The sequence below is a fragment of the Neomonachus schauinslandi genome, chromosome 11 (genome assembly GCF_002201575.2).
Source record: "Neomonachus schauinslandi chromosome 11, ASM220157v2, whole genome shotgun sequence".
Taxonomy (NCBI): domain Eukaryota; kingdom Metazoa; phylum Chordata; class Mammalia; order Carnivora; family Phocidae; genus Neomonachus; species Neomonachus schauinslandi.
This window is the reverse complement of record NC_058413.1, coordinates 65325606-65348658: the sequence shown is the minus strand read 5'-3', so window position 1 is coordinate 65348658 and position 23053 is coordinate 65325606. Positions and strand designations below refer to the sequence as shown.

Here is a 23053-nt window from a genome sequence, read left to right as displayed (position 1 = left end):
TCAGAGACAGAAGAATCACTGCAGGGAATGAATCAAAGTATAAACAGTATGCAAATATAGTTTAGGTTTTAATCTAACTCCCTTACAAGCCCTCTTCTGTTACTTTATCTTTGAAGTTATTTCCTAAGGCACCAAAGAGGTATTTGTAAAAAAAATAAAAAATAAAGGGAGAAGCCAGTCACAAAAGTTCCCTGTAAATAATCAAGAATGTAAGTTCTCACAGCTGTGTAACTTGAAAAGTGAGGTTAAATGGCATTCAGTTTTGTGTGTTCATGGGATGATGCTTGAATGTTGCATGCATACAGCACATGACTTTCTCTGAAACTAAGAAGCTTTGTGTTTCCCTTAAATCTTTGCTTAAGTTGAAAATATTCCTTTTCACATGTTCTGTATCTTGACTCTAGTGGTGATTACATGATGATATTCATTTATCAAAACTTCTCAAACCCTACATTTAAAACTGGTGACTTTGTATGCCTCAATAAAGCTGATTTTTAAAAATTGAATAAATTGAAATCTATCCAGAGATGAATGAATCCAGACAAATAAAAATGCATATGTGTGGTTGCACTTATATAAAACTCTCAAAAATGCAAACTAATCTATAGTGACAGAAAACAGATCAGTGGTTGCCTCATTGAGGCTGGGGTTTTATATTGTGCTATCTATACATAGTGTTATCTATACACACATATATGGCACTCTGAGGCTGAGAGACTTTCAGTTAAATATAGCTGAGTTTATCTCCTCCTGTGGAAACATTATTAAATAGGGAGAGGTGGGGCGGGATAGGGTTGGAGGGAGTATAAATCCACAAAGACAGAAAATTGGAAAGGAGATGTGAGCAAATGAGAAATTTCAGAAAAAGAAATTGAAAGGTGGAAAATGAGTGGAGGAGCAAAATGTGATTTAGAGCAGAGGAAGCTGCTATTGAGAGTCCCCAGAGGATGCAGGACTTGAGGTGGTACCAGGTACACTGAAGGTAAGTGAGGTGCAGGGATTGGTTGAAGTTTTATGTAGATATTAAAGCCCTTTTCCCCATCCTTTGATATCAGGGAACTACCTTCCACAGGCAACAGGAAGCATGTTCTCCGGAGATAATGAGCAAGAGAGACCTAGACAGACTCAGGGACATGAGACATATCTGGGTGAGGTGGGGTTAGGTTAATGGCAGGAGACTGAAACATGCTGATCATGGGGAAGTTCAAGTAATAAAGAGTGGAACCCCCAGCCTTCTTTCTTAGCTCTCCTCCCACAAAGACCTTTCTTCCAAATAGCCATCAGGCATATGTCCCCTAGGTAGGAGACTGGAGGCTGTTTCTCTAAAGACAGAACACCTGCACATACTGACATTTGAAGGATCCATTGGGAGAAAGCTCTAAAGGGAATTCCAGCTGACAGCTGTGCCATTGGCCTAGGAAGTAATTAGCCTGAATGGAGCAGGAGAACTTGAGATTTCTGAGGGGGAGAGTGCCAGGAAAAAAAATGGAACAGAAAGATTATTTGATATATTTTAGTGTCTGGAAAATAATAACAATAGGTGTGTTTGACAAGTCCAATCAAGCGTTTGAATAGATTCATAGGAAACTTTGCAACTGAAAATAACAAGATGATTGTTAACTCCTGGAAAAACAAAAATGTGTTCAAGAAAGGAAACATAATCATAGTAATTACCTGCATCATCAGTGTAATATTTGCATGCTTTTTTGTTATATAAGAAGTGACTGATGATTTAACCCAAAATTGGGAGGATGGGGGGAGAGTAAGTGAGGTCAGAAGTTGTAAGAGAACTAAATTCTCATTGATTAGAACAAGAAATTAGTTTATGTTAAAAATGATATTTCAAATTAATGAGAAAGAAATGTCTATTTAATAAACAGTGTTGGAATTTCCCAATGCAATTTATTAAAAGCAATATTGGACTCCTGTGTTAATATAAAATCCTACTGGCTAGTATTTTGGTGAGAATTTTTGCATCCATGTTCATCAGGGATATTGGTCTGTCATTCTCCTTTTTGATGGGGTCTTTGTCTGGTTTTGGGATCAAGGTAATGCTGGCCTCATAAAATGAGTTTGGACATTTTCCTTCCATTTCTATTTTTTGGAACAGTTTCAGAAGAATAGGTATTAATTCTTCTTGAAATGTTTGGTAGGATTCCCCTGGGAAGCCATCTGGCCCTGGGCTTTTGTTTTTTGGGAGATTTTTGATGACTGTTTCAATTTTCTTAGTGGTTATAGGTTTGTTCAGGTTTTCTATTTCTTCCTGGTTCAGTTTTGGTAGTTGATACATCTCTAGGAATGCCTCCATTTCTTCCAGGTTATCTAATTTGCTGGCATAGAGTTGCTCATAATATGTTCTTATAATTGTTTGTATTTCTTTGGTGTTGGTTGTGATCTCTCCTCTTTCATCATGATTTTGTTGATTTGGGTCATTTCTCTTCTCTTTTTGATAAGTCTGGCCAGGGGTTTATCAATCTTGCTAATTCTTTCAAAGAACCAGCTCCTAGTTTCGTTGATCTATTCTACTGTTCTTTTAGTTTCTATTTCATTGATTTCTGCTCTGATCTTTATTTTTTCTCTTCTCCTGCTGGGTTTAGGCTTTATTTGCTGTTCTTTCTCCAGCTCCTTTAGGTGTAGGGTTAGGTTGTGTACTTGAGACCTTTCTTGTTTCTTGACAAAGGCTTGTATTGCTATATACTTTCCTCTTAGGACTTCCTTTGCTGCATCCCAAAGATTTTGAATAGTTGTGTTTTCATTTTCATTGGTTTCCATGTATTTTTTTAATTCTTCTTTAATTTCCTGGTTGACCCATTCATTCTTCAGTAGGATGCTCTTTAGCCTCCATGTATTTGAGTTCTTTCCGACTTTCCTCTTGTGATTGAGTTCTAGTTTCAAAGCATTGTGGTCTGAAAATAGGCAGGGAATGATCCCAATCTTTTGGTACCGGTTGAGACCTGATTTATGACCTAGGATGTGATCTATTCTGGAGAATGTTCCATGGGCACTAGAGAAGAATGTGTATTCCATTGCTTTGGGGTGGAATGTTCTGAATATGTCTGTGAAGTCCATTTGGTCCAGTGTGTCATTTAAAGTCTTTATTTCCTTGTTGATCTTTTGCTTAGACGATCTGTCCATTTCAGTGAGGGGGGTGTTAAAGTCCCCCACTATTATTGTATTGTTGTCGATGTGTTTCTTTGCTTTTGTTATTAATTGCCTTATATAATTGGCTGCTCCCATGTTAGGGGCATAGATATTTACAATTGTTAGATCTTCTTGTTGGATAGATCCTTTAAGTAGGATATAATGTCCTTCCTCATCTCTTATTACAGTCTTTGGTTTAAAATCTAATTTGTCTGATATAAGGATTGCCACCCCAGCTTTCTTTTGGTGTCCATTAGCATGGTAAATGGTTTTCCACCCCCTCACTTTCAATCTGGGGGTGTCTTTGGGTCTAAAATGAGTCTCTTGCAGACAGCATATGGATGGGTCTTGTTTTTTAATCCAGTCTGATAACCTGTGTCTTTTGATTGGGGCATTTAGCCCACTTACATTCAGGGTAACTATTGAAAGATAGGAATTTAGTGCCATTGTATTGCCTGTAAGGTGACTGTTACTGTATATTGTCTGTGTTCCTTTCTGGTCTATGTTGCTTTTAGGGTCTCTTTTTGCTTAGAGGACCCCTTTCAAGATTTCCTGTAGGGCTGGTTTTGTGTTTGCAAATTCCTTTAGTTTTTGTTTGTCCTGGAAGCTTTTTATCTCTCCTTCAATTTTCAATGACAGCCTAGCTGGATAGAGTATTCTTGGCTGCATATTTTTCTCATTTAGTGCTCTGAATATATCCTGCCAGTCCTTTCTGGCCTTCCAGGTCTCTGTGGATAGGTCTGTTGCCAATCTAATGTTTCTACCCTTGTAGGTTACATATCTCTTCTCCCGAGCTGCTTTCAGGATTTTCTCTTTGTCTATGAGACTCGTAAGTTTTACTATTAGATGTCAGGGTGTTGACCTATTTTTATTGATTTTGAGAGGGGTTCTCTGTGCTTCCTGGATTTTCATGCCTGTTTCCTTCCCCAAATTAGGGAAGTTCTCTGCTATAATTTGCTCCATTATACCTTCTGCCCCTCTCTCTCTTTCTTCTTCTTCTTCTGGGATCCCAATTATTCTAATGTTGTTTCGTCTTATGGTATCGCTTCTCTCTCGAATTCTGCCCTCGTGATCCAGTAGTTGTTTATCTCTCTTTTTCTCTGCTTCTTTATTTTCCATCATTTCATCTTCTATATTACTGATTCTCTCTTCTGCCTCATTTATTCTAGCAGTTAGCGCCCCCATTTTTGATTGCACCTCATTAATAGCCTTTTTGATTTCTACTTGGTTGGATTTTAGTTCTTTTACTTCTCCAGAAAGGGTTTCTCTAATAACTTCCATATTTTTTTCAAGCCCAGCTAGTATCTTTAAAGTGATGATTCTGAACTCTAGATCTGACATCGTACTAATGTCCATATTGAGTGGGTCCCTGGCAGTCTTGTTCTTTTTGTTGAGGTGATTTTTTCCGTCTTGTCATTTTGTGCAGAGGAGAATAGATTAATGAGAGAACAAAATGCTAGCAGAGTAACGATGTCCTCAGAAAATATACTCTAAACAAATCAGAAAAGACCTGAAGCAGTGGAAAAAGAAATGGAAAGAGAGAAAAAAGAAAGAGAAAAAAAAGAAAAAGAAAAAGATAAAGATAAAAACAAACACAAACAAAACAAAACAACAACAACAACAAAAAAACCAGAATGTGATCAAATATGATCAGACTGGTATATAGATCAGTGCCACACACTAGATTTGGGGTGTATTTTGGTCTTTTAGAAGAAAGTGCCTCCCAAAATTTTAAAGAAAGAAAAACTTACATATGTACAAAAATAAGGGTTGATATGATGAAGGGATGGAATATGACTGTAAAGATGGAAATTATAAAAAATTTTATAAAAGGAATTGATAAGAAGTTGTTTGAAAAAAGAAAGAAGAGGCTTTAAAAAAAGAAAAAAGAAAAAAAAAGGGAGAGGATGTGATCAGGCAGGGGAATAGAAAACACCATATACTAGAGATTTAGGGTATATTTTAATCTGTTAGAAGAAACTATCTCAAAATTTTAAAGAGAGAACAACTTATATATATATGCCAAAAAATACGGGTAACTACTATGAAGGGATAGAATATGACTCTAAAAATGAAAAATAAAAATGTTTTTTTTTTTTTTAAGATTTTATTTATTTATTTGAGAGAGAGAGTGAGAGAGCACGAGAGGGGGGAGGGTCAGAGGGAGAAGCAGACTCCCCGCTGAGTAGGGAGCCCGATGCGGGACTCGATCCCGGGACTCCAGGATCATGACCTGAGCCGAAGGCAGTCGCTTAACCGACTGAGCCACCCAGGCGCCCTAAAAATGTTTTTTTAAAAAAAGGGATTGATAAGATGTTGGTTGAAAAAAGGAAAAAGAAAAATTAAAAAAAAAAAAAGACAGTTAAAAAAAATTAACTTTGAAAGACTAAAGAATCATGGTAAAAAAGCCATGAGTTCTATGTGCAGTATTCCCCTAGCGCTGGAGTTCTACCGTTCTCATTGATCGGTAAACTTGGTCTTGGATGGCTGTCCTCGCTGATCTTCTGGGGGAGGGGCCTGTTGCCGTGGTTCCCAAATGTCTTTGCCAGAGGCGGAATTGCCCTGCCCTTGCCTGGTCTGGGCTAAGTAATCTGCTCGGGTTTGCTCTCAGGAGCTTTTGTTCCCTGAGAGCTTTCCGTACAGCTTTGGAGGCGGAGAGTGAAAATGGCGGCCTCCCAATCTCCACCCTGGAGGAGCCGAGAACTCGGGGCCCCGCTCCTCAGTGAGCCCCCAGAGAAAAGCCGTCAGTCACTCTCGTCTCCCTGGTCTCCAGCTGCACTCCGTGCTCACCCGGCCTGTGACCGCGCGTTTCTATCTCTGGCACCCGACCCCGGGTGGAGTCTCCAAACCCAGCAGATCCCTGTGGTGCACTCCCACGTGGCTCCTCCCTGGGGAGGAAGGTGAGTCTCCCCGGATCTGCCGCTTGTTGGGTCCCTGCTGGGGGAGCAGGGGCCCGACTGTGCCGCAGATCATGGTTTATGGCAACCCCGAGCTGAGAGCCCGCGCCTGGGCTCCGCCTCTGCAGCCGGCTTCCCTGCTCCGTTACCTGGGAGCTCTGTGACACTCAGGCACCCCTGGTCTTTCTGTGACCCGTGGGTCCTGAGACCACACTGTCCCGGAGGGTTCCACCCCCCGCTTAGCCACCAGAGTGACGTCCCTCAGTGGAGCAGACTTTTAAAAGTTCCGATTTTGTGCCCCGCGGCTCTATCACTTGCCAGAAGCAGCCGCCGGAGGCCCCTCCCCCGCCGTCTATCCTCCCGAATATCGCCTCGGATTCACTTCTCCGCACGTCCTACCTTCCAGAAAGTGGTCGCTTTTCTGATGAGAGAGTTGTTGCTCTTCTTTTCTTCGATCTCCTGTTGGGTTTGTAGGTGTTCAGAATGGTTTGATCCCTATCCAGCTGAATTCCTGAGAGGAGACAAAATCCAGGTCTCCTACTCCTCCGCCATCTTGCTCCGCCCCCCCCAATAATATTGCTTTCAAAAATAAGTCAGCATGATGGTTTCATGGGTGCATACATATGTCAAAATTTATTAAGTTGTACACTTTATTTTTTTTAAGATTTTATTTATTTGAGAGAAAGAGCACACAAGCAGGGAGAGGGGCAGAGGGAGAGGGAGAAGCAGTCTCCCCACCGAGCAGGGAGCCCAACTGGGGCTCGATCCCAGGACCCTTCGATCATGGCCTGAGCTGAAGACAGATGCTTAACTCAGCCATCCAGGCGTCCCTAAGTTGTACACTTTTTTTTTTTTTAAAGATTTTATTTATTTATTTGAGAGAGAGCACAAGAGAGGGGAGCGGGAGAGGGAGGAGCAGACTCCCCGCTGAGCAGGGAGCCCGATGCGGGGACTCGATCCCGGGACTCCAGGATCATGACCTGAGCCGAAGGCAGTCGCTTAATCAACTGAGCCACCCAGGAGCCCCCTAAGTTGTACACTTTAAATATGTTCAGTTCATTATATGTCAATTATCCCACAATAGGACTGTTTTTTAAATAAAAAAAATTAAGCCATCAACAATGAGTGGAATGAAATGCATGTAATAGCTCTATTATTTAGGATGAAGTTTGATTCATTTCATTGTTTTTTTTAACCAAGAATCTATTTTTTTGGCTTCAATTTAAGAACAATTTAATTGTTTCTCACATAGTCCTTTTTCTTTCCATTGAGGTTTGCATGCACTACAGTTTGACAAATGTCAGTGCCCTCACTGCTGAAACTCCACTCCTCAAATGTAAATATTTGCTGAAGGTTAATCTTACTTTAACAGATTAACCTTCAAAAGGAAATTTATTTCTGTTTCAGAATGAACTGTTTTTAAAATATTTATATTTATAACGATGCCTTGCAAAATATGCATAATGCCACTTTTTTTTTTAAGCTGGCATCCTTCACAGATCTGACTGATGAACTTGGGCCTCTTTCTGAAGAGTGACTAGTTAAGTATAGTTAATGAATCATAAGTATCCACACATTCAACAGTCTGTATTTCTGCTACTGTTAAGGCAACAACAATCGGCATATCATTTGCTTATTAACATCCATCCAGTACACCCTAACTTGGTGTTAGTGGTGTTATTGGAAGACCTGTGGACAAAACCCCAGGGCCTAGATCTGAAAGGTGAGCAAGAACAGGTGTGGGTCAGCTAGGAGGTGATGCTTCTGTGAATTTGGTGAACAACTATGAGATAGAGTGTCTTAGTTTGTGTTTCCCCAAAAGCAGATCCTGAGATAAGAATGTGGGACGCAGGTAGTTTATTTAGGAAGTGATCTCAGGAAGCACAAATGAGGAAGTGGGGGAAGTGGATGGGAAAGGGAGAAATGCCAGTAAAGGGTGATGAATGAATGAGTTACTGCTGTGTAAAGCTGGGGCACAATCTCACTAGGGACCCTCTGAGGAGTCATTTGAATAAGCTCCAAAATTATCCCACCGACAGATAGGTTAAGCTGGAGTATTTATCTGCAGATTCATATCCTCACTGTCTGAAGGATGCCCTGGAAAGTGGGGGCATTAATTACACACACACACGCACACACACACACATGTGGACTGAGCAAGCTCCTGCTGGCTAAAGAAAGTCCTCAGACAGATATACCAAAGAGATGCCACCCATTGAGATATAAAGCTGGCTGTGTGCATGGAAACTGCCCATCCCAGAGATGGGGGACTATGAGCTGGGACATCAGCATCATCTGCTACACAGAGGCTTTGGGATCTTGAAGTGATAGAATAGCAACATTAGGTGTTAATGAATGTGTAGCAGCATGGTTAAAGCCACGGGTTTATAAATTCTGGAGGAGAAATTTCCCTTACCACTTTTCCAGAGTGAAATAAAATTGAGGAAATGCACAATTAGCTGGTCAATTCAGTAGACTTTTCAGTTGTTTTGTATCCTGTAGATAGGTGATTCAGCAGCATTAGTGTCACCTGGAAATCTGTTAGGAATGCAAATTCCCAGGCCCCACCCCAACTCTATTAAATCAGAAACTCTGGACACGGGACCCAGAAATCTGTGACAAGCCCCATAGGTGATCCTAATACACACTCAGCTTGGGGAGCTTCAGCTGGAGGTAAAACACTGTCCTGAGAGACTTAACTCTTGTCCCACAGGGTCGTGGACTGAGTGTGGAGAGAACCATCTGGTGTCTGATCTTAGTTGGGTGTGAAAATGGACAAATTATGTGATCTTTATGGGTCTTTTCCAATATATAAAATGAGAAGTTTGGACTAGTATACTGGAGTTTCAAAAAAAAATTTTAAACAGAGGAATACTTTCTTCCAAAGAAATTTTATTTGAAACATTAGTATATGAGACATGAAAACAGAGCTCCTTTTTTTTTTTTTTAAATGTTATTTATTTGAGAGAGAGAGAGCAGGAGAGAGAAGGAGCAGGGGAAGGGGCAGAAGGGGAGGGAGAAGTAGTCTTCGCTGAACAGGGAGCCCTACGTGGGGCACGATCACGGGACTCCCGGATCATGACCTGAGCCAAAGGGAGACACTTAACTAACTGAGCCACCCAGGCAAACAACAGAGCTCCTTGATTGGGATATTATCCCAGGATCCTGTCTTCTCAATTTCCCTATGGTGGCTTCCTAAGCATCACTATGGACCTTTGGGGTTCTAAGAAGTGTAGTTTGAGAACCACAGCAACAAGAAGACCTTCAAGGGCCCTCTACAATATGATCTAAGACATCAGGCAGACTTAACCACAGTTTACCTGCTGATGATAGCTCTGAGATAGACCTGTGATCACAAACCTTGGATTCAAAGCCTGGCTGAACTGCTACTAGCAGGGTGACCATGAGCAAGTCTCGAAGCTCCCATGGCTTCCAGGGCATCCTCATTTCTAACCTGAAGTTAATGCCAATTCTTGTTATATCTGCCATACAGGGCTGTTGACAGGAGCAAATGAAATCATGTATGTGAATATACTTTATAAGTTGCTAAGTCCTGTCTAATTGGAAGGGATTATTATGGGAGAAATTATCCTTCCAGGTAGTTTTCCTTTGTAACTAGTGCCAAAGATAAGTAGAGACAGAGAGTGTAGATAGTGAAATAGTCTGTAGTGTTTCCTTTATCTTCGAGGGATGCAAATGTAATTTTCCTTTTTAATTAAAACCTGTTTACCAGGAAGTGTCATTTTAAATAAAATGATGCTTAAGCAGAGACTTGATTTAACCTGTTGACTAATTCTATGAAGCTTGTAAAAATAATGTTTGGGGTAATACTATCTAAAGAGATAATTAGGGGCACCTGAGTGACTCAGTCAGTTAAGCATCTGCCTTCGGCTCAGGTCATGATTTCAGGGTCCTGGGATCAAGTCCTGCATCAGGCTCTCTGCTCAGCAGGGAGCCTGCTTCTCCCTCTCCCTCTGCCTGCCACTCCCCTTGCTTGTGCTCTCTCTCTCTCTGTGTCAAATAAATAAATAAAATCTTTTAAAAATAAATAAATAAAGAGATAATTAGTGTTTCTTAACAATTTACTGCCCACATACTAATAGGGAGAGCCAATTTTGGAATATGTTGACTTAGCATTTGTAGCTGCTTGCACATTCAGAAAAATTTTAGTGCATCATTACCTCATATTTATTTGGCTTTTTTTTTTTTTAATCATCAGACAGGTGTTCCAGGAGAGATTCATGCATCCACCACAGAAATGCCTGAGATATACCAGGTAGCATGTTTTATGGCTGTGTTTTGTCATCAGTGAAGTCGTGAATAATTTCTTATGGAACTTTTGGAAGATTATCTACTAGTAATATCAAATATAGTTCCTGGGGTTAGAAGGTAGTCTGATTTAAGACCTATTTTTTTTTTTTTTCCTAAACCTTCAGGGTGGCAGGTCAGGATGATATCTGAAAACTGTCATCATAAGAAACAGATATCTGCCAATAACTCTGTATAGCCACTTTGAAGGCTGCTATCACATGGACCTACCAACATTTTCTAAGTGTGTCTCACTTTGCACTTCCTTCACATTTTCCCCATTACTTGGATTTTCAGCCTCACATTTTTGTACACCAATCAGAACACCCTGAGAAGGAATCAACGTGGACTGGATGAGGATATGCTCACAACCACCCCATATTTGGATGGAGGGGCTATCAGCATTCCTGCACCTTCGAGCCGGAGAAGCAGCGGTGGGGCAAGCCTCCTGCACATGTGCTTATTCACTTCTTGAACAAAGAGACATGCAGTATTGACTACTGATCAGGCACAGTGCTGGGCACAGTGAGCAGAGCAAACAGGCCTTTGCTGGGATCCACAGGTTACTGAGGAGTCAGGCAGGCAGGAATGGAGTGGGAAGCCAAGGAGACATGAAGAGGAGCAGAGAGTGTTTCAAGCAGAGAGAAGAGTATATAGAAAGGCCCAGAAGAGAGAGCATGGCGTTTTCTGAGGACTGAAGAAAAGTCCACAATGGCTAAACCATAGGGAGTCACATGGATAGTGAGATGAGCTAGTGGCAGGTCAAGGAAGATCTTGTCAGCCTGGGCCTCCTTCTCCTCATTTGTGTAACAATAGGACTGGTGCAGAGCAGTGCTTCTCAAACTGTCCTGTGGAACCAAGGGGGTTCCACCCAGGAGCCTCAGAGGGCCTTGGGGTGGAAGGGAATGGCTCTGGGCTCCAGCTTTTGTTTCAGTAAGAGCAGCTTCATTCATATCCATTTCAAATGTTGGAGATCCAATAGTGTTAGAAAATAGGGTTCCACGGATTAAAAAGTGATTGAAAACTACCAAGTCCCCTCTAGGTCTGACGTCTTCGGATAATAGGATTCTGTGGTGCCCCCCTTGAGAGAAGGCTATCCAGGTTACTAGGGGTGTGAGCGTATTGTCTCCTGAGGAGTGGCCCATTCCTTACTGAAAACACACAGGATTGTGGTGTGGGCAAAAGGTTCTGGGACTTCCTGTTGACTTTTTCACAGAACTTTCCAAAACAGTCCCTGAAATTTCTACTTTCCCATCTTGACTGATGTCTCTTTATGTTGGCAGGTCAGAGGAACCTTCCAGCAAGCCTCTTATCTGCCTTCCTAAGGAGTCAGTGTGTTGTAATGCTGGGTCCCCCTCAGGCTATACCCACATAAGGATACATCCACCTACAGTGAAAGAGCGTGAGCCTGAGAATGAGGACCAACCTCTCCTAAAATGAGAACTCACTCCCTGTCTTACCCATAAGTGGCACTGTAAGTACTGGTTGAATTGTCTGCTTTCTTTTCTTCCAGACTCTTGTTCTTTAGACTTTGACTCTATAGACCAGCATAACCCATTTTAGCTTCTCACTTACCTGAGTCCCCTGGACTTGGCTTCTTGCCTCCTTGACCTCTTGCCTTCAAGTCCAGGCTGAGGCTCTGAAAGTCAACCTTTGCTCACACATCCATGAAATCTCTGCACTATCCCTGCCCAGCCAGATTGGGGTCCCCGCTCCTCTGAAGCAGAGCAGCCTGGCCCTCTGCTCAAACCCTGAGAGACGGTGGTCACAATTTAAGGAATCTGTTTGGATACTCACTGACAGCTCCTGCCAGCACCCCCCTCCACCCCTCCCAGCTGGAGCCATGAGAAGCCACCCACCAGGAGACTCAGACTTCTGCATTCCTCCAGTCAATCTTGACTGAGCAGTGCTTGTTCAAGTTTAATGTGCAGACAAATCATCTGGGAATCAGACCAAAGTGGATATCTGATATTTGGGTCTGGAGTGGGGTCAGAGAGCCTACATTTCTAAGAAGTTCCCAAGTCATGTCAGTGGTTCATGAGCTTCACTTTGAGCAGTAAAATGAGAACATGTAGACTAGTGACCTCAGCCTCACCTGGAGATAGGACCTGGAATGCAATGTTTTCCCCCATTTGTTAGCAATCAGTTATCAAACACTCTCTCTCTTTGTAGTCCTTGCTGTGCTGCTAAGATCCTTTCTTTGCTTTCAAGGATAGAAGAAAAACCTATATATTTGGGGCCTCTATACTTTATAAAGCTTCATTCTCACAACGTCCCTGTACAATTCCTGTCTTATACCTGAGGAACCTGCATCTCAGAGAAGTTAAGTAGCTTGGCAAAGGTTTTGCTAGTGGGAAATGACAGCCCGGATTCCAGCTTACTTCTCTGGCTCTGAGCTTCATGCTTTCTGGGATATCTCAACCATCTCTTCCTTAATTTTCTTGTGTTGTCAAAATCCATACAGTTCGGCTTCTGCCTCAGCTTCCTTGCCTAACACTTTAGTTTCTGGCTTTCTGGCTTAGGCTGAGCCCTGCTCCAAACCCCAGCCAGCTTGGCTGGTGATCACACATCCAGCTCTTCCCAGTCCCTCCTCACCTGCCCATCTCCTCATTGGGATTCAGCTACAGATAGTCCAGTTGCCTGGAAACACAAAGCATTGCTCCATGTTGCAAAACAGCTTCTAGGAACTAGAATGTTTCCTTTCCTCTATAACGCACCCTCATGGTGCTTTGAAGTTTCAGACTCAGCATCAAGCACTTTGGAAAGTAAATAAGCTACAAAATAGACACCGTGAAGAAAGGAGAAAGTGGCATGAATTTATGCAAATTTCATTCTCTGACCTCTTAAGCCCAGAGCTGTATTCCTAATGGTCCAGGCATTCTTTTAGGGATAGATGTAGCAGCTAGTAGAGCTCATGATTTGACTTGTCCCAAACCCTATCTCTGCTCTGCTGAGGCTTTGGGGTGAGCAGAAAGAGTGGGGCAGAGTCTGGGGGAGTTGTCTGCATGGGATGGATGTTACCTAGACCGCAGAAGCTCTGGCCTGTGGGTCATGGCTTTGACTTCTCCTGGGGCTCCCCACTCCCTCCCCACCTGCCCCTCTGAGCCAGGCCAGCTTTAAGCTAGGAGCTGACTTCCTATTGGCTCATTTACTCCCATTTAATTACCCCATGCAGGGGGAGGGAAAATATTTGCTGGTTCTTCAACTGCTTCATCTTACTTAGAGTGGCAGAATTGAGCAAGAATTAGAAATTGAAAGGTGTCATGGTCCATTCTTACTGACCGATGCAATGTTCTCTCTCTTTGTTATTCAGGGTAACCCATTCTACCCCAAGACACTATGACTTTCAGTGAAAAATCTTTAACAGAATTTTGTAAACCATTCCCCGTGCTCAGACTGACACTTTCGATAATCATAAACCGGACTTCAGGCAATCTTCTGTCGGCCCTATATCATTTTAAGTGACATCTGTTACTTGTTTGAGTGTTCTCCCCTCCGCCCACATACCCAGCGGATGGCAACTCCTACCCAACCCAAGCCCAAGTTAGTCAGGGGCCTTCTGACACTCTGACTGCGTGTAGCTGGGTCCTCGATCCATATTCCCGGGTCCTCTTCCCCTCGACACCGTGTGGCCACTTTAACCACACCTCCTGCAGCAGCTCTGTAAGTCCCCAAAACTCCTGCCCTCGCCCCCAATTGGACAAAATGTAAACATGTTCATGGTCAGCAGTGTGGTAACTTGCCGTTTCCTTTAATTCAAAGTTCGAGTCCCCCCTCAGGGTTTGCCATGGTTTCTGTGCAAGTCCCAGAGTTGCTTTTTGTTTACTCTGAGCATGCAGATGGCAGATGGAGCTTCGGCCGGACTAACCACAGCATCCTGTAGTCGGCATGTAGAGTTTACATGCATCTTGAAAACCTTTGAGTGTTCTTTGGTCTAGTGCCCTAAGAAGTATGCCAAAGTAAAATTTCAAAGCTTTGCATCAATATTTTCCTTTTGGGTCTAGAAATTTTGTGATCAAATGCCATAGCTTTTTTACCTCCAATGGTGACTGTAATTTTTGGCAATCATCAGGCATTCTTTGTTGCAAACTCTTTTGAAACCAGTGGCAAATGCTTAGTAGCATTGATAGTATTGACCAAAGATTAGTTTGGAAATTTAATAAAAGGGAAAAATAAATTACTTAATGTTCTAAAACATGACTTAGCTGTATTTTTACCTTCTCTTAAGTCTACGTGCTATTTCTTATCTTAGAAAATTTTAAATGATCTTAGCATAGGATATGTCTGATTACAAACTTTCATGCTGACAGATGAAAGCCTATTTTATTGTTGGTGAATACAAGCAGATAACGTGTTTGGCACTCTATTAAAGGTTACTGCCACAACTTGGAAGATACTCTAGGACACTAAATATTTTCTGATCACTCATCAGTTTTCATTCATTCAACTAATATATAGCTAGTGTTTACTATGTGCCAGAAATTGTTCTGTATTGTAGGTCTTAAAATGATGAAAAAGGTAGACAACATTTCTGCCTATGTGAAGCTCATATCCTAGTGGTGGCTCAAATGTTTGTTAATTGAATAAGTAAATGAATGAATGTGGGTGCAGGGAGGGAGGAGGCTGGGGTTGGGTTGGATGCTTGCTACTTTCTCTCCTCAGATTTCTACTTACCTCCACATCCTAAGCCATGGGCCAGCTCTACCTCAATCTGAGCCTAGCTCTAGTTTCTAAGTTGGAGCCTTAGACTGACCTAGCTGGCAAATCGGATCTCAGGGATTGGGGCATAGCAGCAGGAATTTTCAGACAGGGGTGGTGCTCAAAACCAAGCAGGCAACAAGGTTGGGGTACAGAATTTATCTGGTTCGGATCAGGACCATGATTGGGAGGAAGAGACTGGCGGGAGAAGGTCAAAGGGTCAGGGATTCAGGGTTGGGTCTCTGCATGGCAGAGTAACTAAAGTGCAAAGCAAGGAGTTAAGGAAAGTTCGAGTCTTACGGAAAGGCAAGCATGTTCCTGACAAAGGGTTAGGGACAAGGCTGTAATTTGGTGGGCACGTGGGTGCACACTAAACCCAACCTATATTAGTACTAATTCCAGACTCTTTAAGTGGGGGTCTGAACCATTGATCTGGCAGTTGGGTTAGGGCCGAGACTCATAGAGAATATGGGTTCAAAGAGCAAACCTTGAGAGGAGACAGAGGAGGGTGTGAATTCCAGCTCTGCTACCTTGGGCAAATTGCCTCACCTCTGAGCCCTAGTCTCCTTACTTGTAAAATGGAGTTGGTAACAGCTACTTCACCTGGATGTGGCGAGGATTAAATGATGACTTTGGGAGGACTTTGAGGCTTCTTCAAAAAGAAAAGTGTTTGAGCAGCTAGGGCTCTCCCTGAGGCCCAAGTGGAGAGGGGGCGATGGTCAGCAGCCCAGCGCTGGTGTGGCTGGCTCTGGGGCCACATGAGTCATTCAGGTTTGGCAGCTGGAGAGCAATAATAGCCAGTGGGCGTGCTCTTCCCCGGGGTCTGGGGGAGCACTAGGGCGTTGGCTCATGTGTATGTAGTTCTCATATTTGTCACACGCTTGTGTGTATATAGTTCTCGTATTTGCCATGGCTCTGCCAGGAGCTCATAGCTTCTGAGTCTCAAGTCAGTGCATCTCCTTCCTTCAAGCTCAAGCAGTGATGACCAAAAATTGAAAAAACAACAACAACAACAAACACAAACACACACATATATGTATAGATATGTATAGATATAGATATGTATAGATATAGATATAGATACAGATACATAGGTATCTATCTCCCTGTTGCTGAGTCCAATTCACATACCATCTTTGGACTTAACCTTTCATTCTTCTGCTCAGAAGTCTTTCATTGCTCCTTACTTTTAATTGCATCATCTGCTTAATTTTCTAGGCCTTTTATAATCTGATTTCAAGTTATTAGCCACTCAGCATCCTTGCTTCCTCATATCCCCCTTCTCTGTCCCACCCAGGCCCGTGCCTCTCAATTACAGGTTCTCCTTTCTTTTGGATGTCTCACCTCCACTTGCTCCTGTTGTTGTTCTTCTCTTAAAAATGCTACTCTGTCTTCCACCTGGCTCAGCTCTCACCTTACCCTTGAAGCCCTTTTTGACTCTTGGAATGCTTAGAGATCTCCATATCCCTGAACTCCTGTGATACTTAATAGTTTAGAATATATCAAGTTTCACAAACTCTAAGATGCCATCGACTGAAGATGCACCATTATTTTATGTACCATTAGGAAGACCCTTCTAATAAAACTGGCAACTATAAAAGTAAGATACATCCTTATTTTGGAAAGGTTAAGCTGTGAAAAAGTTTGTCTTAGGCTCAGTGAAATGCTGTAATTATTTAGTGCTATATATTGTTCATAATTATGATGGACATTACCACTGTTTTATAACTGCCTGTTTATTTTCTGACTCCTCCACTAGAGTGTATACTTCATGAAGACAGATTTCATGCCTGGCTCATTCACTGTTGCAGCCCTAACCATCCAGCACAGTGTCTGGTCCTCAATAAATGACCGAATAAATGGACTCCTAACCTGAATGGAAAGTTCCTCAAAGGCAGGGATAAGGTATTACGTGCTTATGTATAGTTATTTTAAAAATTGACATGTAATATACATATAGTAAAGTGCACTAATCTTAAGTGTACAGATTAAAGTCTTTTTATATATGTATATATCTACATTATAACATTGAAATTAAGATATAGAGCATTTTCCTATAGTACTTTTCCCAAGGCTGAGGAAATAGGAGCTATCCATCAGTATTTATCTATACTCATTGATTGATTAAATGGTCTCCAGCTACCCTTGTATATAGCTCAGTTTCAATTCACTCCTGTTTATCCTGGTTCAATGGTTCTCAAATTCTCTCCTGCATCAGAATCACCTACAAGGCTTGTAGAAACACAGATTACTGGGCCCCACCCCTGGACTTTCTGATTTAGAAGGTCTGTGGTAGAGCCTGAGAACTTGCTTTTCAAACAGGTAATGTTGATGTGGTTCTAGTGAGGTTGGGAGGGAGGGTCTTCCCAAGAGTATTAAATGTCTCCCAAGTCAGGTGCTTATTCTAATCGGGGGTTCTTTACCTTTTCTTTGTGACAGACAGCCTGGGAGGTGTGGTAAAGCACATGTACTCCTAAGAAGAATATTTCTAAATGGAATAAAATAAAAAGCCTAGGACTACAAAGCAAAACAATTGTTCAAATTATTTTAAAATTATTTTATAATTGCAATATTTACAGTATCTACAAGTCATCTGTATTGTGATATGAAACATTTGTGGTTTCCATTGGTGGTAAGCTCACACACCTACTCATAACACTACTGTGGTTGTTGCTTACATTTATAACTGAAGGAAATGACAAACTGCAGATAGAAGTTAGTGAAAATAAAGAGCCTCGGTTAGGAATCCTTGCCCTGGTGCTATCTGAAATGAGATGCTCTACCTCTGGCCCTGGGTGAAGATCCAAAGAATTCAAGTCTGTGTCATTCAGTGTTATTAACTAAATGACTTCTATGTGGAGACACTGTGATAGACACTCAATATTCAGAGAGGAGTAAGCCACTTTCTCCTTCCTTATTCACAAATGTCCCATTTGGGTGAGGGAAGATCAAAATATAAGCTGATAATTAAAGTGGAGTGTGATATATGCAGAAAGGGAAGTATGCACAAAGCACAGAAGAAAAGAATGGAACAATACATGCAGGAGCATGAGAAATGGGGGTAAGAGCTCTGTTAATTAGAACTCAGTTGAATGGAAGGTGTGGTGGCAGTAGACTATGACACTGGTGGTCCCCAATGAAACAGTCCTCCAGATCCTCAGGCTCCCCCATATTGACTCTGAACTTGGCCACAAAACTTACTTTGGCCAAAGGAACAATAGCCAATGTGACACAAATGTTTGCACGAATGCTTGCTTGCTTCTTGTAATGTTTGGGCTTCTGCTGCCATGGAAGGATTCTGGGCTTAGATTACTGAATGAGGAGAGGTCATGTGGACCACAGCCCTGGAGAAGGAGAGGCCACCTTCAATGTTTCAGCCTCAGCTGAGCACTCGGCTGAATGCAGCGGCGTAAGGAAGCCCAGTCAGGGAGTGAGAAGCAGCAGAACCACCAACCCACAGAATCATGAGAAATAATAAATTGTTTTCACCACTGTGTTTTAAAGTGGTTTGCTACACACGAATAAGTAACTCAAACAGTCGTTTTTATCTCTTTACAATTTTTCCTCTCCTATTTGGCTTTTTAAAATGCAGAGGGCAAAACACCCTGTGAAATATGCCAATGCAGAGATTCTTCTGCAAACAAATAAGCACGATTTCCAGAGAAGCTTCCAGTGTTTCATACATTTAAATCTTTTAAGATCTATGGCTCGAAAACAGATCTAATTATGACGCTAGTAAATTGAATTGCTGATCTTCAGAGAATGATTACTTTAAAATCATAAACTCCTAAAACCTGGAATTTTCAGTGGGAAGAGATCTTGGGATCTCTGCACCCTAACCTCTTAACTTCATTTTATTTTTAAGTTTATTTATCTTTTTTAGTAATCTCTACACCCAGCGTGGGGCTAAAACTCATGACCCTGAGATCAAGAGTCACATGCTCTTCTGACTAAGCCAGCCAGGCATCCCCTAACCTCTTAATTTTAGAGGTAAGGACACCAAGGTGTGAGAGGTTAAAGCTACAGAGTATTTTGTTAGTAGGGTCCAGAGGGGAAACCAAATCTTCTGACTTCTGATACAGTGTCTTCTAGTAAGTAAGAAATAGCAATTTGTGGATTATCACTTCCATTATTTTATTTTTGCAGTAGGCAAAGTGGATATTTTTATCCTTTCTAATTTTGTGGGTTAGATTAAAAAAGCCCTGCTTATTTCACATAACTCATAACACCAGGACTAGACTGTGGGTCTTATGTCCCCTGGGCCAGGGCTTTTTCATTATATCAGGCTGCCTGTGATGTTCAGCATAAAACACAAGGAAATAAATTAATATATTTTTGAAAGAGAATCAGCAGTAGACATCTGGTTCATCTCTGAATTTCTTATAGCCGTGTACCATGTACATAATGTGTCACTCAATAAATATTTGTAATATGAAATGAATACATGAATGAATAACTGAATAAACAAGGGATAGGACGAGATTATGTTTTATTTTTACCAGGCATTCCATTCTTGAAGTGTATGGTTAATCAAGATTCCTCTGTACCTGAAAAGGAATAGGGGATAAAAATGCCACTCAGTAGTGATGACAACATTTTGTAATTACTATGCTTCAAAAGCAGAGTGATGAATACCAAGGCAAGGTCTATCCATATGTGTCTCCTATCCTGTAAGTAGTAACTCAAAAGTTATTTGCCCCTTCTTCCAAGGGGGAAACTGAGGTAGAGAAAGTGACTCAGGCAGCCTTGAGCAGCCTTGTCCTGTAGAAATATAATGAGAACCACATATTTAATTTAAAATGCTCGGGTAGCCACACTAAAAAAAGTAAAAAGAAACAGATGAAATTAATTTTGATAATATATTGTACTTAATTCAGTATGTCCAAAATATTACCTTTCAACATGTAATCAATACAAAAATTGTTGATGAGATATTTTACTTTACTTTTCTTTTTTTTTTTAGTGGGTAATTTTACACTCATAGTACATCTCAATCCAGACTAGCCACACTTCCAGTGCTCAATAGCCACATGTGGCTAGTGGCTACCATTTTGGAGAGCACATAGGACACAATAATTCTGTAAAGAGAAGTTAACAGTAATTACAGCCCAGAGGAAGTAGTAGTGTTTTAAGGAATACTTGAGGAAATTGCCCTGCATAACCCAGACCACAGTACCTCGAAGGCAGATTCTGCTACACCCTGGGAAGTCAGCTCCAGAGTTTTGACAGCCTTTTGGGAAGATGTTTGGCCGTGTAGCTCTGGGTAAGTAACCTAGTCTTCATATAACTTGGTTTCCCATCCGTTACCACTTAGAGCTGCTCCCATGATTACATGAAATAATAGGAAAAAGCATTTGGTCAATACCAGTAGATAGGAGGCACTTGATTAATAGGAGCTCTAATAATCTACTAGGATCTCATTTTATCACACAAACCTCAACCCCATTTTGGATTTTTTAAAAAAGGTTGGTAGGACTACCTACAGATCACTATCTTTTCTGCTACAGCAAGTGTAAAAGGGCTCTTAAGTATGGTAAATTTCCAAAAGTCAAAGTAAAACAAAAAAGGTCATGAGTTACATTATAACTAGCCTTCTTCTACTAGAGGGAATCTCATATTAATAAAACTAGATGGTCTTCTACTCTTTTTTTTTTTTTAAAGATTTTATTTACTTATTTGTCAGAGAGAGAGAGCACAAGCAGAGGGAGAAGCAGGCTCTCCACTGAGTAAGGAGCCCGATGTGGGACACGATCCCAGGACCCTGGGATCATGACCAGAGCCGAAGGCAATGGTTAACCGACGGAGTCACCCAGGTGTCCCTACTCTTTTATTGTGATAAAATATTCATAACATAAAATTTACCACTTTAACCATTTTTAAACGTGCAGTTCTGTGTCTTTAAGTACATTCACATTGTTCTGCAAGCATCACCATCATCCATCTCCAGGACTTTTTCAACATCCCACAGTGAAACTCTGTACCCAATAACCCCCCACGAACCCCATCACCCCCTTTCCGCAGCCCCTGGTAAACTATTCTACTTTCTATTTGTATTTGACTATTCTAGGAATCTCATCTAAATGGAAGTTTTCTATTTTTTGAAATAAACTTTGTTCTTTCTTTAAACATTACAATAAGAAAATTTGTTTAAAAACACTGACAATAAACCTAGAGGTTTTTTAAAAGGATAATTAATGTTGGAATGCATGTTGATATGTGCAGATGAAAGGCACTGAAGAAATAAATCATAATTATTACAGATAATGATCACTACAAAAGTTTTTCTTCACTTTGTAAAAGGAACTCTGCATGAAAATGTATATATGTGAATATAAATGAAGACATGTCTGCATAAGATTACTGCTCATAAAGATCATAAATAATGATACCAAAATTTTAATGACTATCAGAAATCTCGCCAGTATAGTAGATTCTTGACTTTGTCACTAGCTTGCCACTTGGCCTGGGCTTAGTGGCTGATCCTCTTAAGTCCCTCCTATCTTCATCTGTAAAATGCAGATCCTAATAAGAGCAGCCCTTCCTACATCATAGAGTTGATGGGAAGATCAAATAAGATCACTAAAGTGAAAGGGTTTTGGAAAAAACGAAGCCCTGTAGAAACATGGGGCATTATTAAAGACTGCGGAGAGATTGCTAACACAGTTTGATTCAAGGCCAAAGTTTTGTACTTCCAAAAGTTAAAAAGATATTCAGTATTTGCAAATTACTTAGAAGACCAAATTCCTGCTTTGGTGACCCAGTACCATGACTGAGCTGTGTTCTAAATGCCGTACATTTGATACCTACAGCTCTACGTCATCTAACCACATTACCACTCTAGATTAATCATACAGCATTTCAGCAGTATCTTCCCAATTTTTGGTGGGTAAGAAGTTATAAATCCACATAGCTTAAAGTCATGTCTCCACAGGAAGCTGTTTATGTTTTTGTTTTTTTACTTTTCCGTGGTGGCAACAATGCTGCTCTCTGTAACATATCTACTATGGGCGACCGGCCTGCAATGTGACTGAAGAAGCATTTATTGAGTGCCTATAGTGTGCAAGGCATTTGCGGTAGAGATGGTGTCAAGGGAAGGATGGAGGTAGTGAGAGAAAATGCAAAGAGAAAAGGGGTATGCCTGAATTGGGTGAGCTTTAATGCTGGTGGGGAATGGCATATCCTGTGACAACTAACTAGAAAGAAAATGAAATCAATGCCAAGAAAAGCCTTGAGGACCACACCGTGGGAGTTCCAGAGGTTCAGAGGGCTAATTTATTCAACCTAGGAGGGCAGAACCTCATGACATTTGTCCTAGGCCCTGATGCATGAGGAGGATTCTTTGGTTCTGAAATAGAGGGGAGCTATTTCAAGCCTGAAGGAGCCATAACTAGTATCCCACAAATAAATATTCACCTACTAAACCACTTGGGTAATGTGCTTGTGACTCTACAAAGTCACAGCTGGGTGGTATTAGGGGTTAAATCCCAGGTTCTCATTTGAAAGCACCGGCCTGATGGCATTCCACCATTCCAGGAGGACCGCTCGGAGAGCAGGCATACACACCCTGGCAAACGGCACTCCATTTCAGCTCCATAGAGTTGCAAAAATTGACCAGATGGGGTTCCAGATTTAAACACCCCACGCCCAGCTAGAAAACTCTTCCATGCCACTGTTCCACCTGCAGGTTTCTAAGCTCACTTCTACTCCCATCCCAGTTTTCACAAATGCAACATTAATCTTTCCATTTAGAGTTTGTTTTTTCCTGGGATTATATTTTCCCTTTCCAGTGCATTACTATTAGATTATTTTTCCCTTTCCCAAGTGTATAAGACCGTTCTTCTAACCATTATCATACTATTAGCTAACATTTATTGAGATCTTACCTTGGGCCAGGCAATGTGCTTTGTATATTGCAGCATGTCCCTTACATGGGGCAGGTAATATGACTACAGTTGACCCTTGAACGACTCAGGGATTAAGGCACCTATCCTCCCCACACTTCCCTGCAC

General features: G+C 41.4%; 1 long non-coding RNA gene across 1 annotated transcript; it reads left to right on the top strand.

Annotated features, from left to right (window-relative positions):
* Positions 1 to 10269: 10269 nt before the first annotated feature.
* Positions 10270 to 16848, top strand: LOC110577226. The gene is made up of 3 exons (XR_002480108.1): positions 10270 to 10314; positions 11630 to 11820; positions 16804 to 16848. It is a non-coding gene; the product is annotated as an uncharacterized LOC110577226 (long non-coding RNA).
* The last annotated feature ends 6205 nt before the right edge of the window (positions 16849 to 23053 follow it).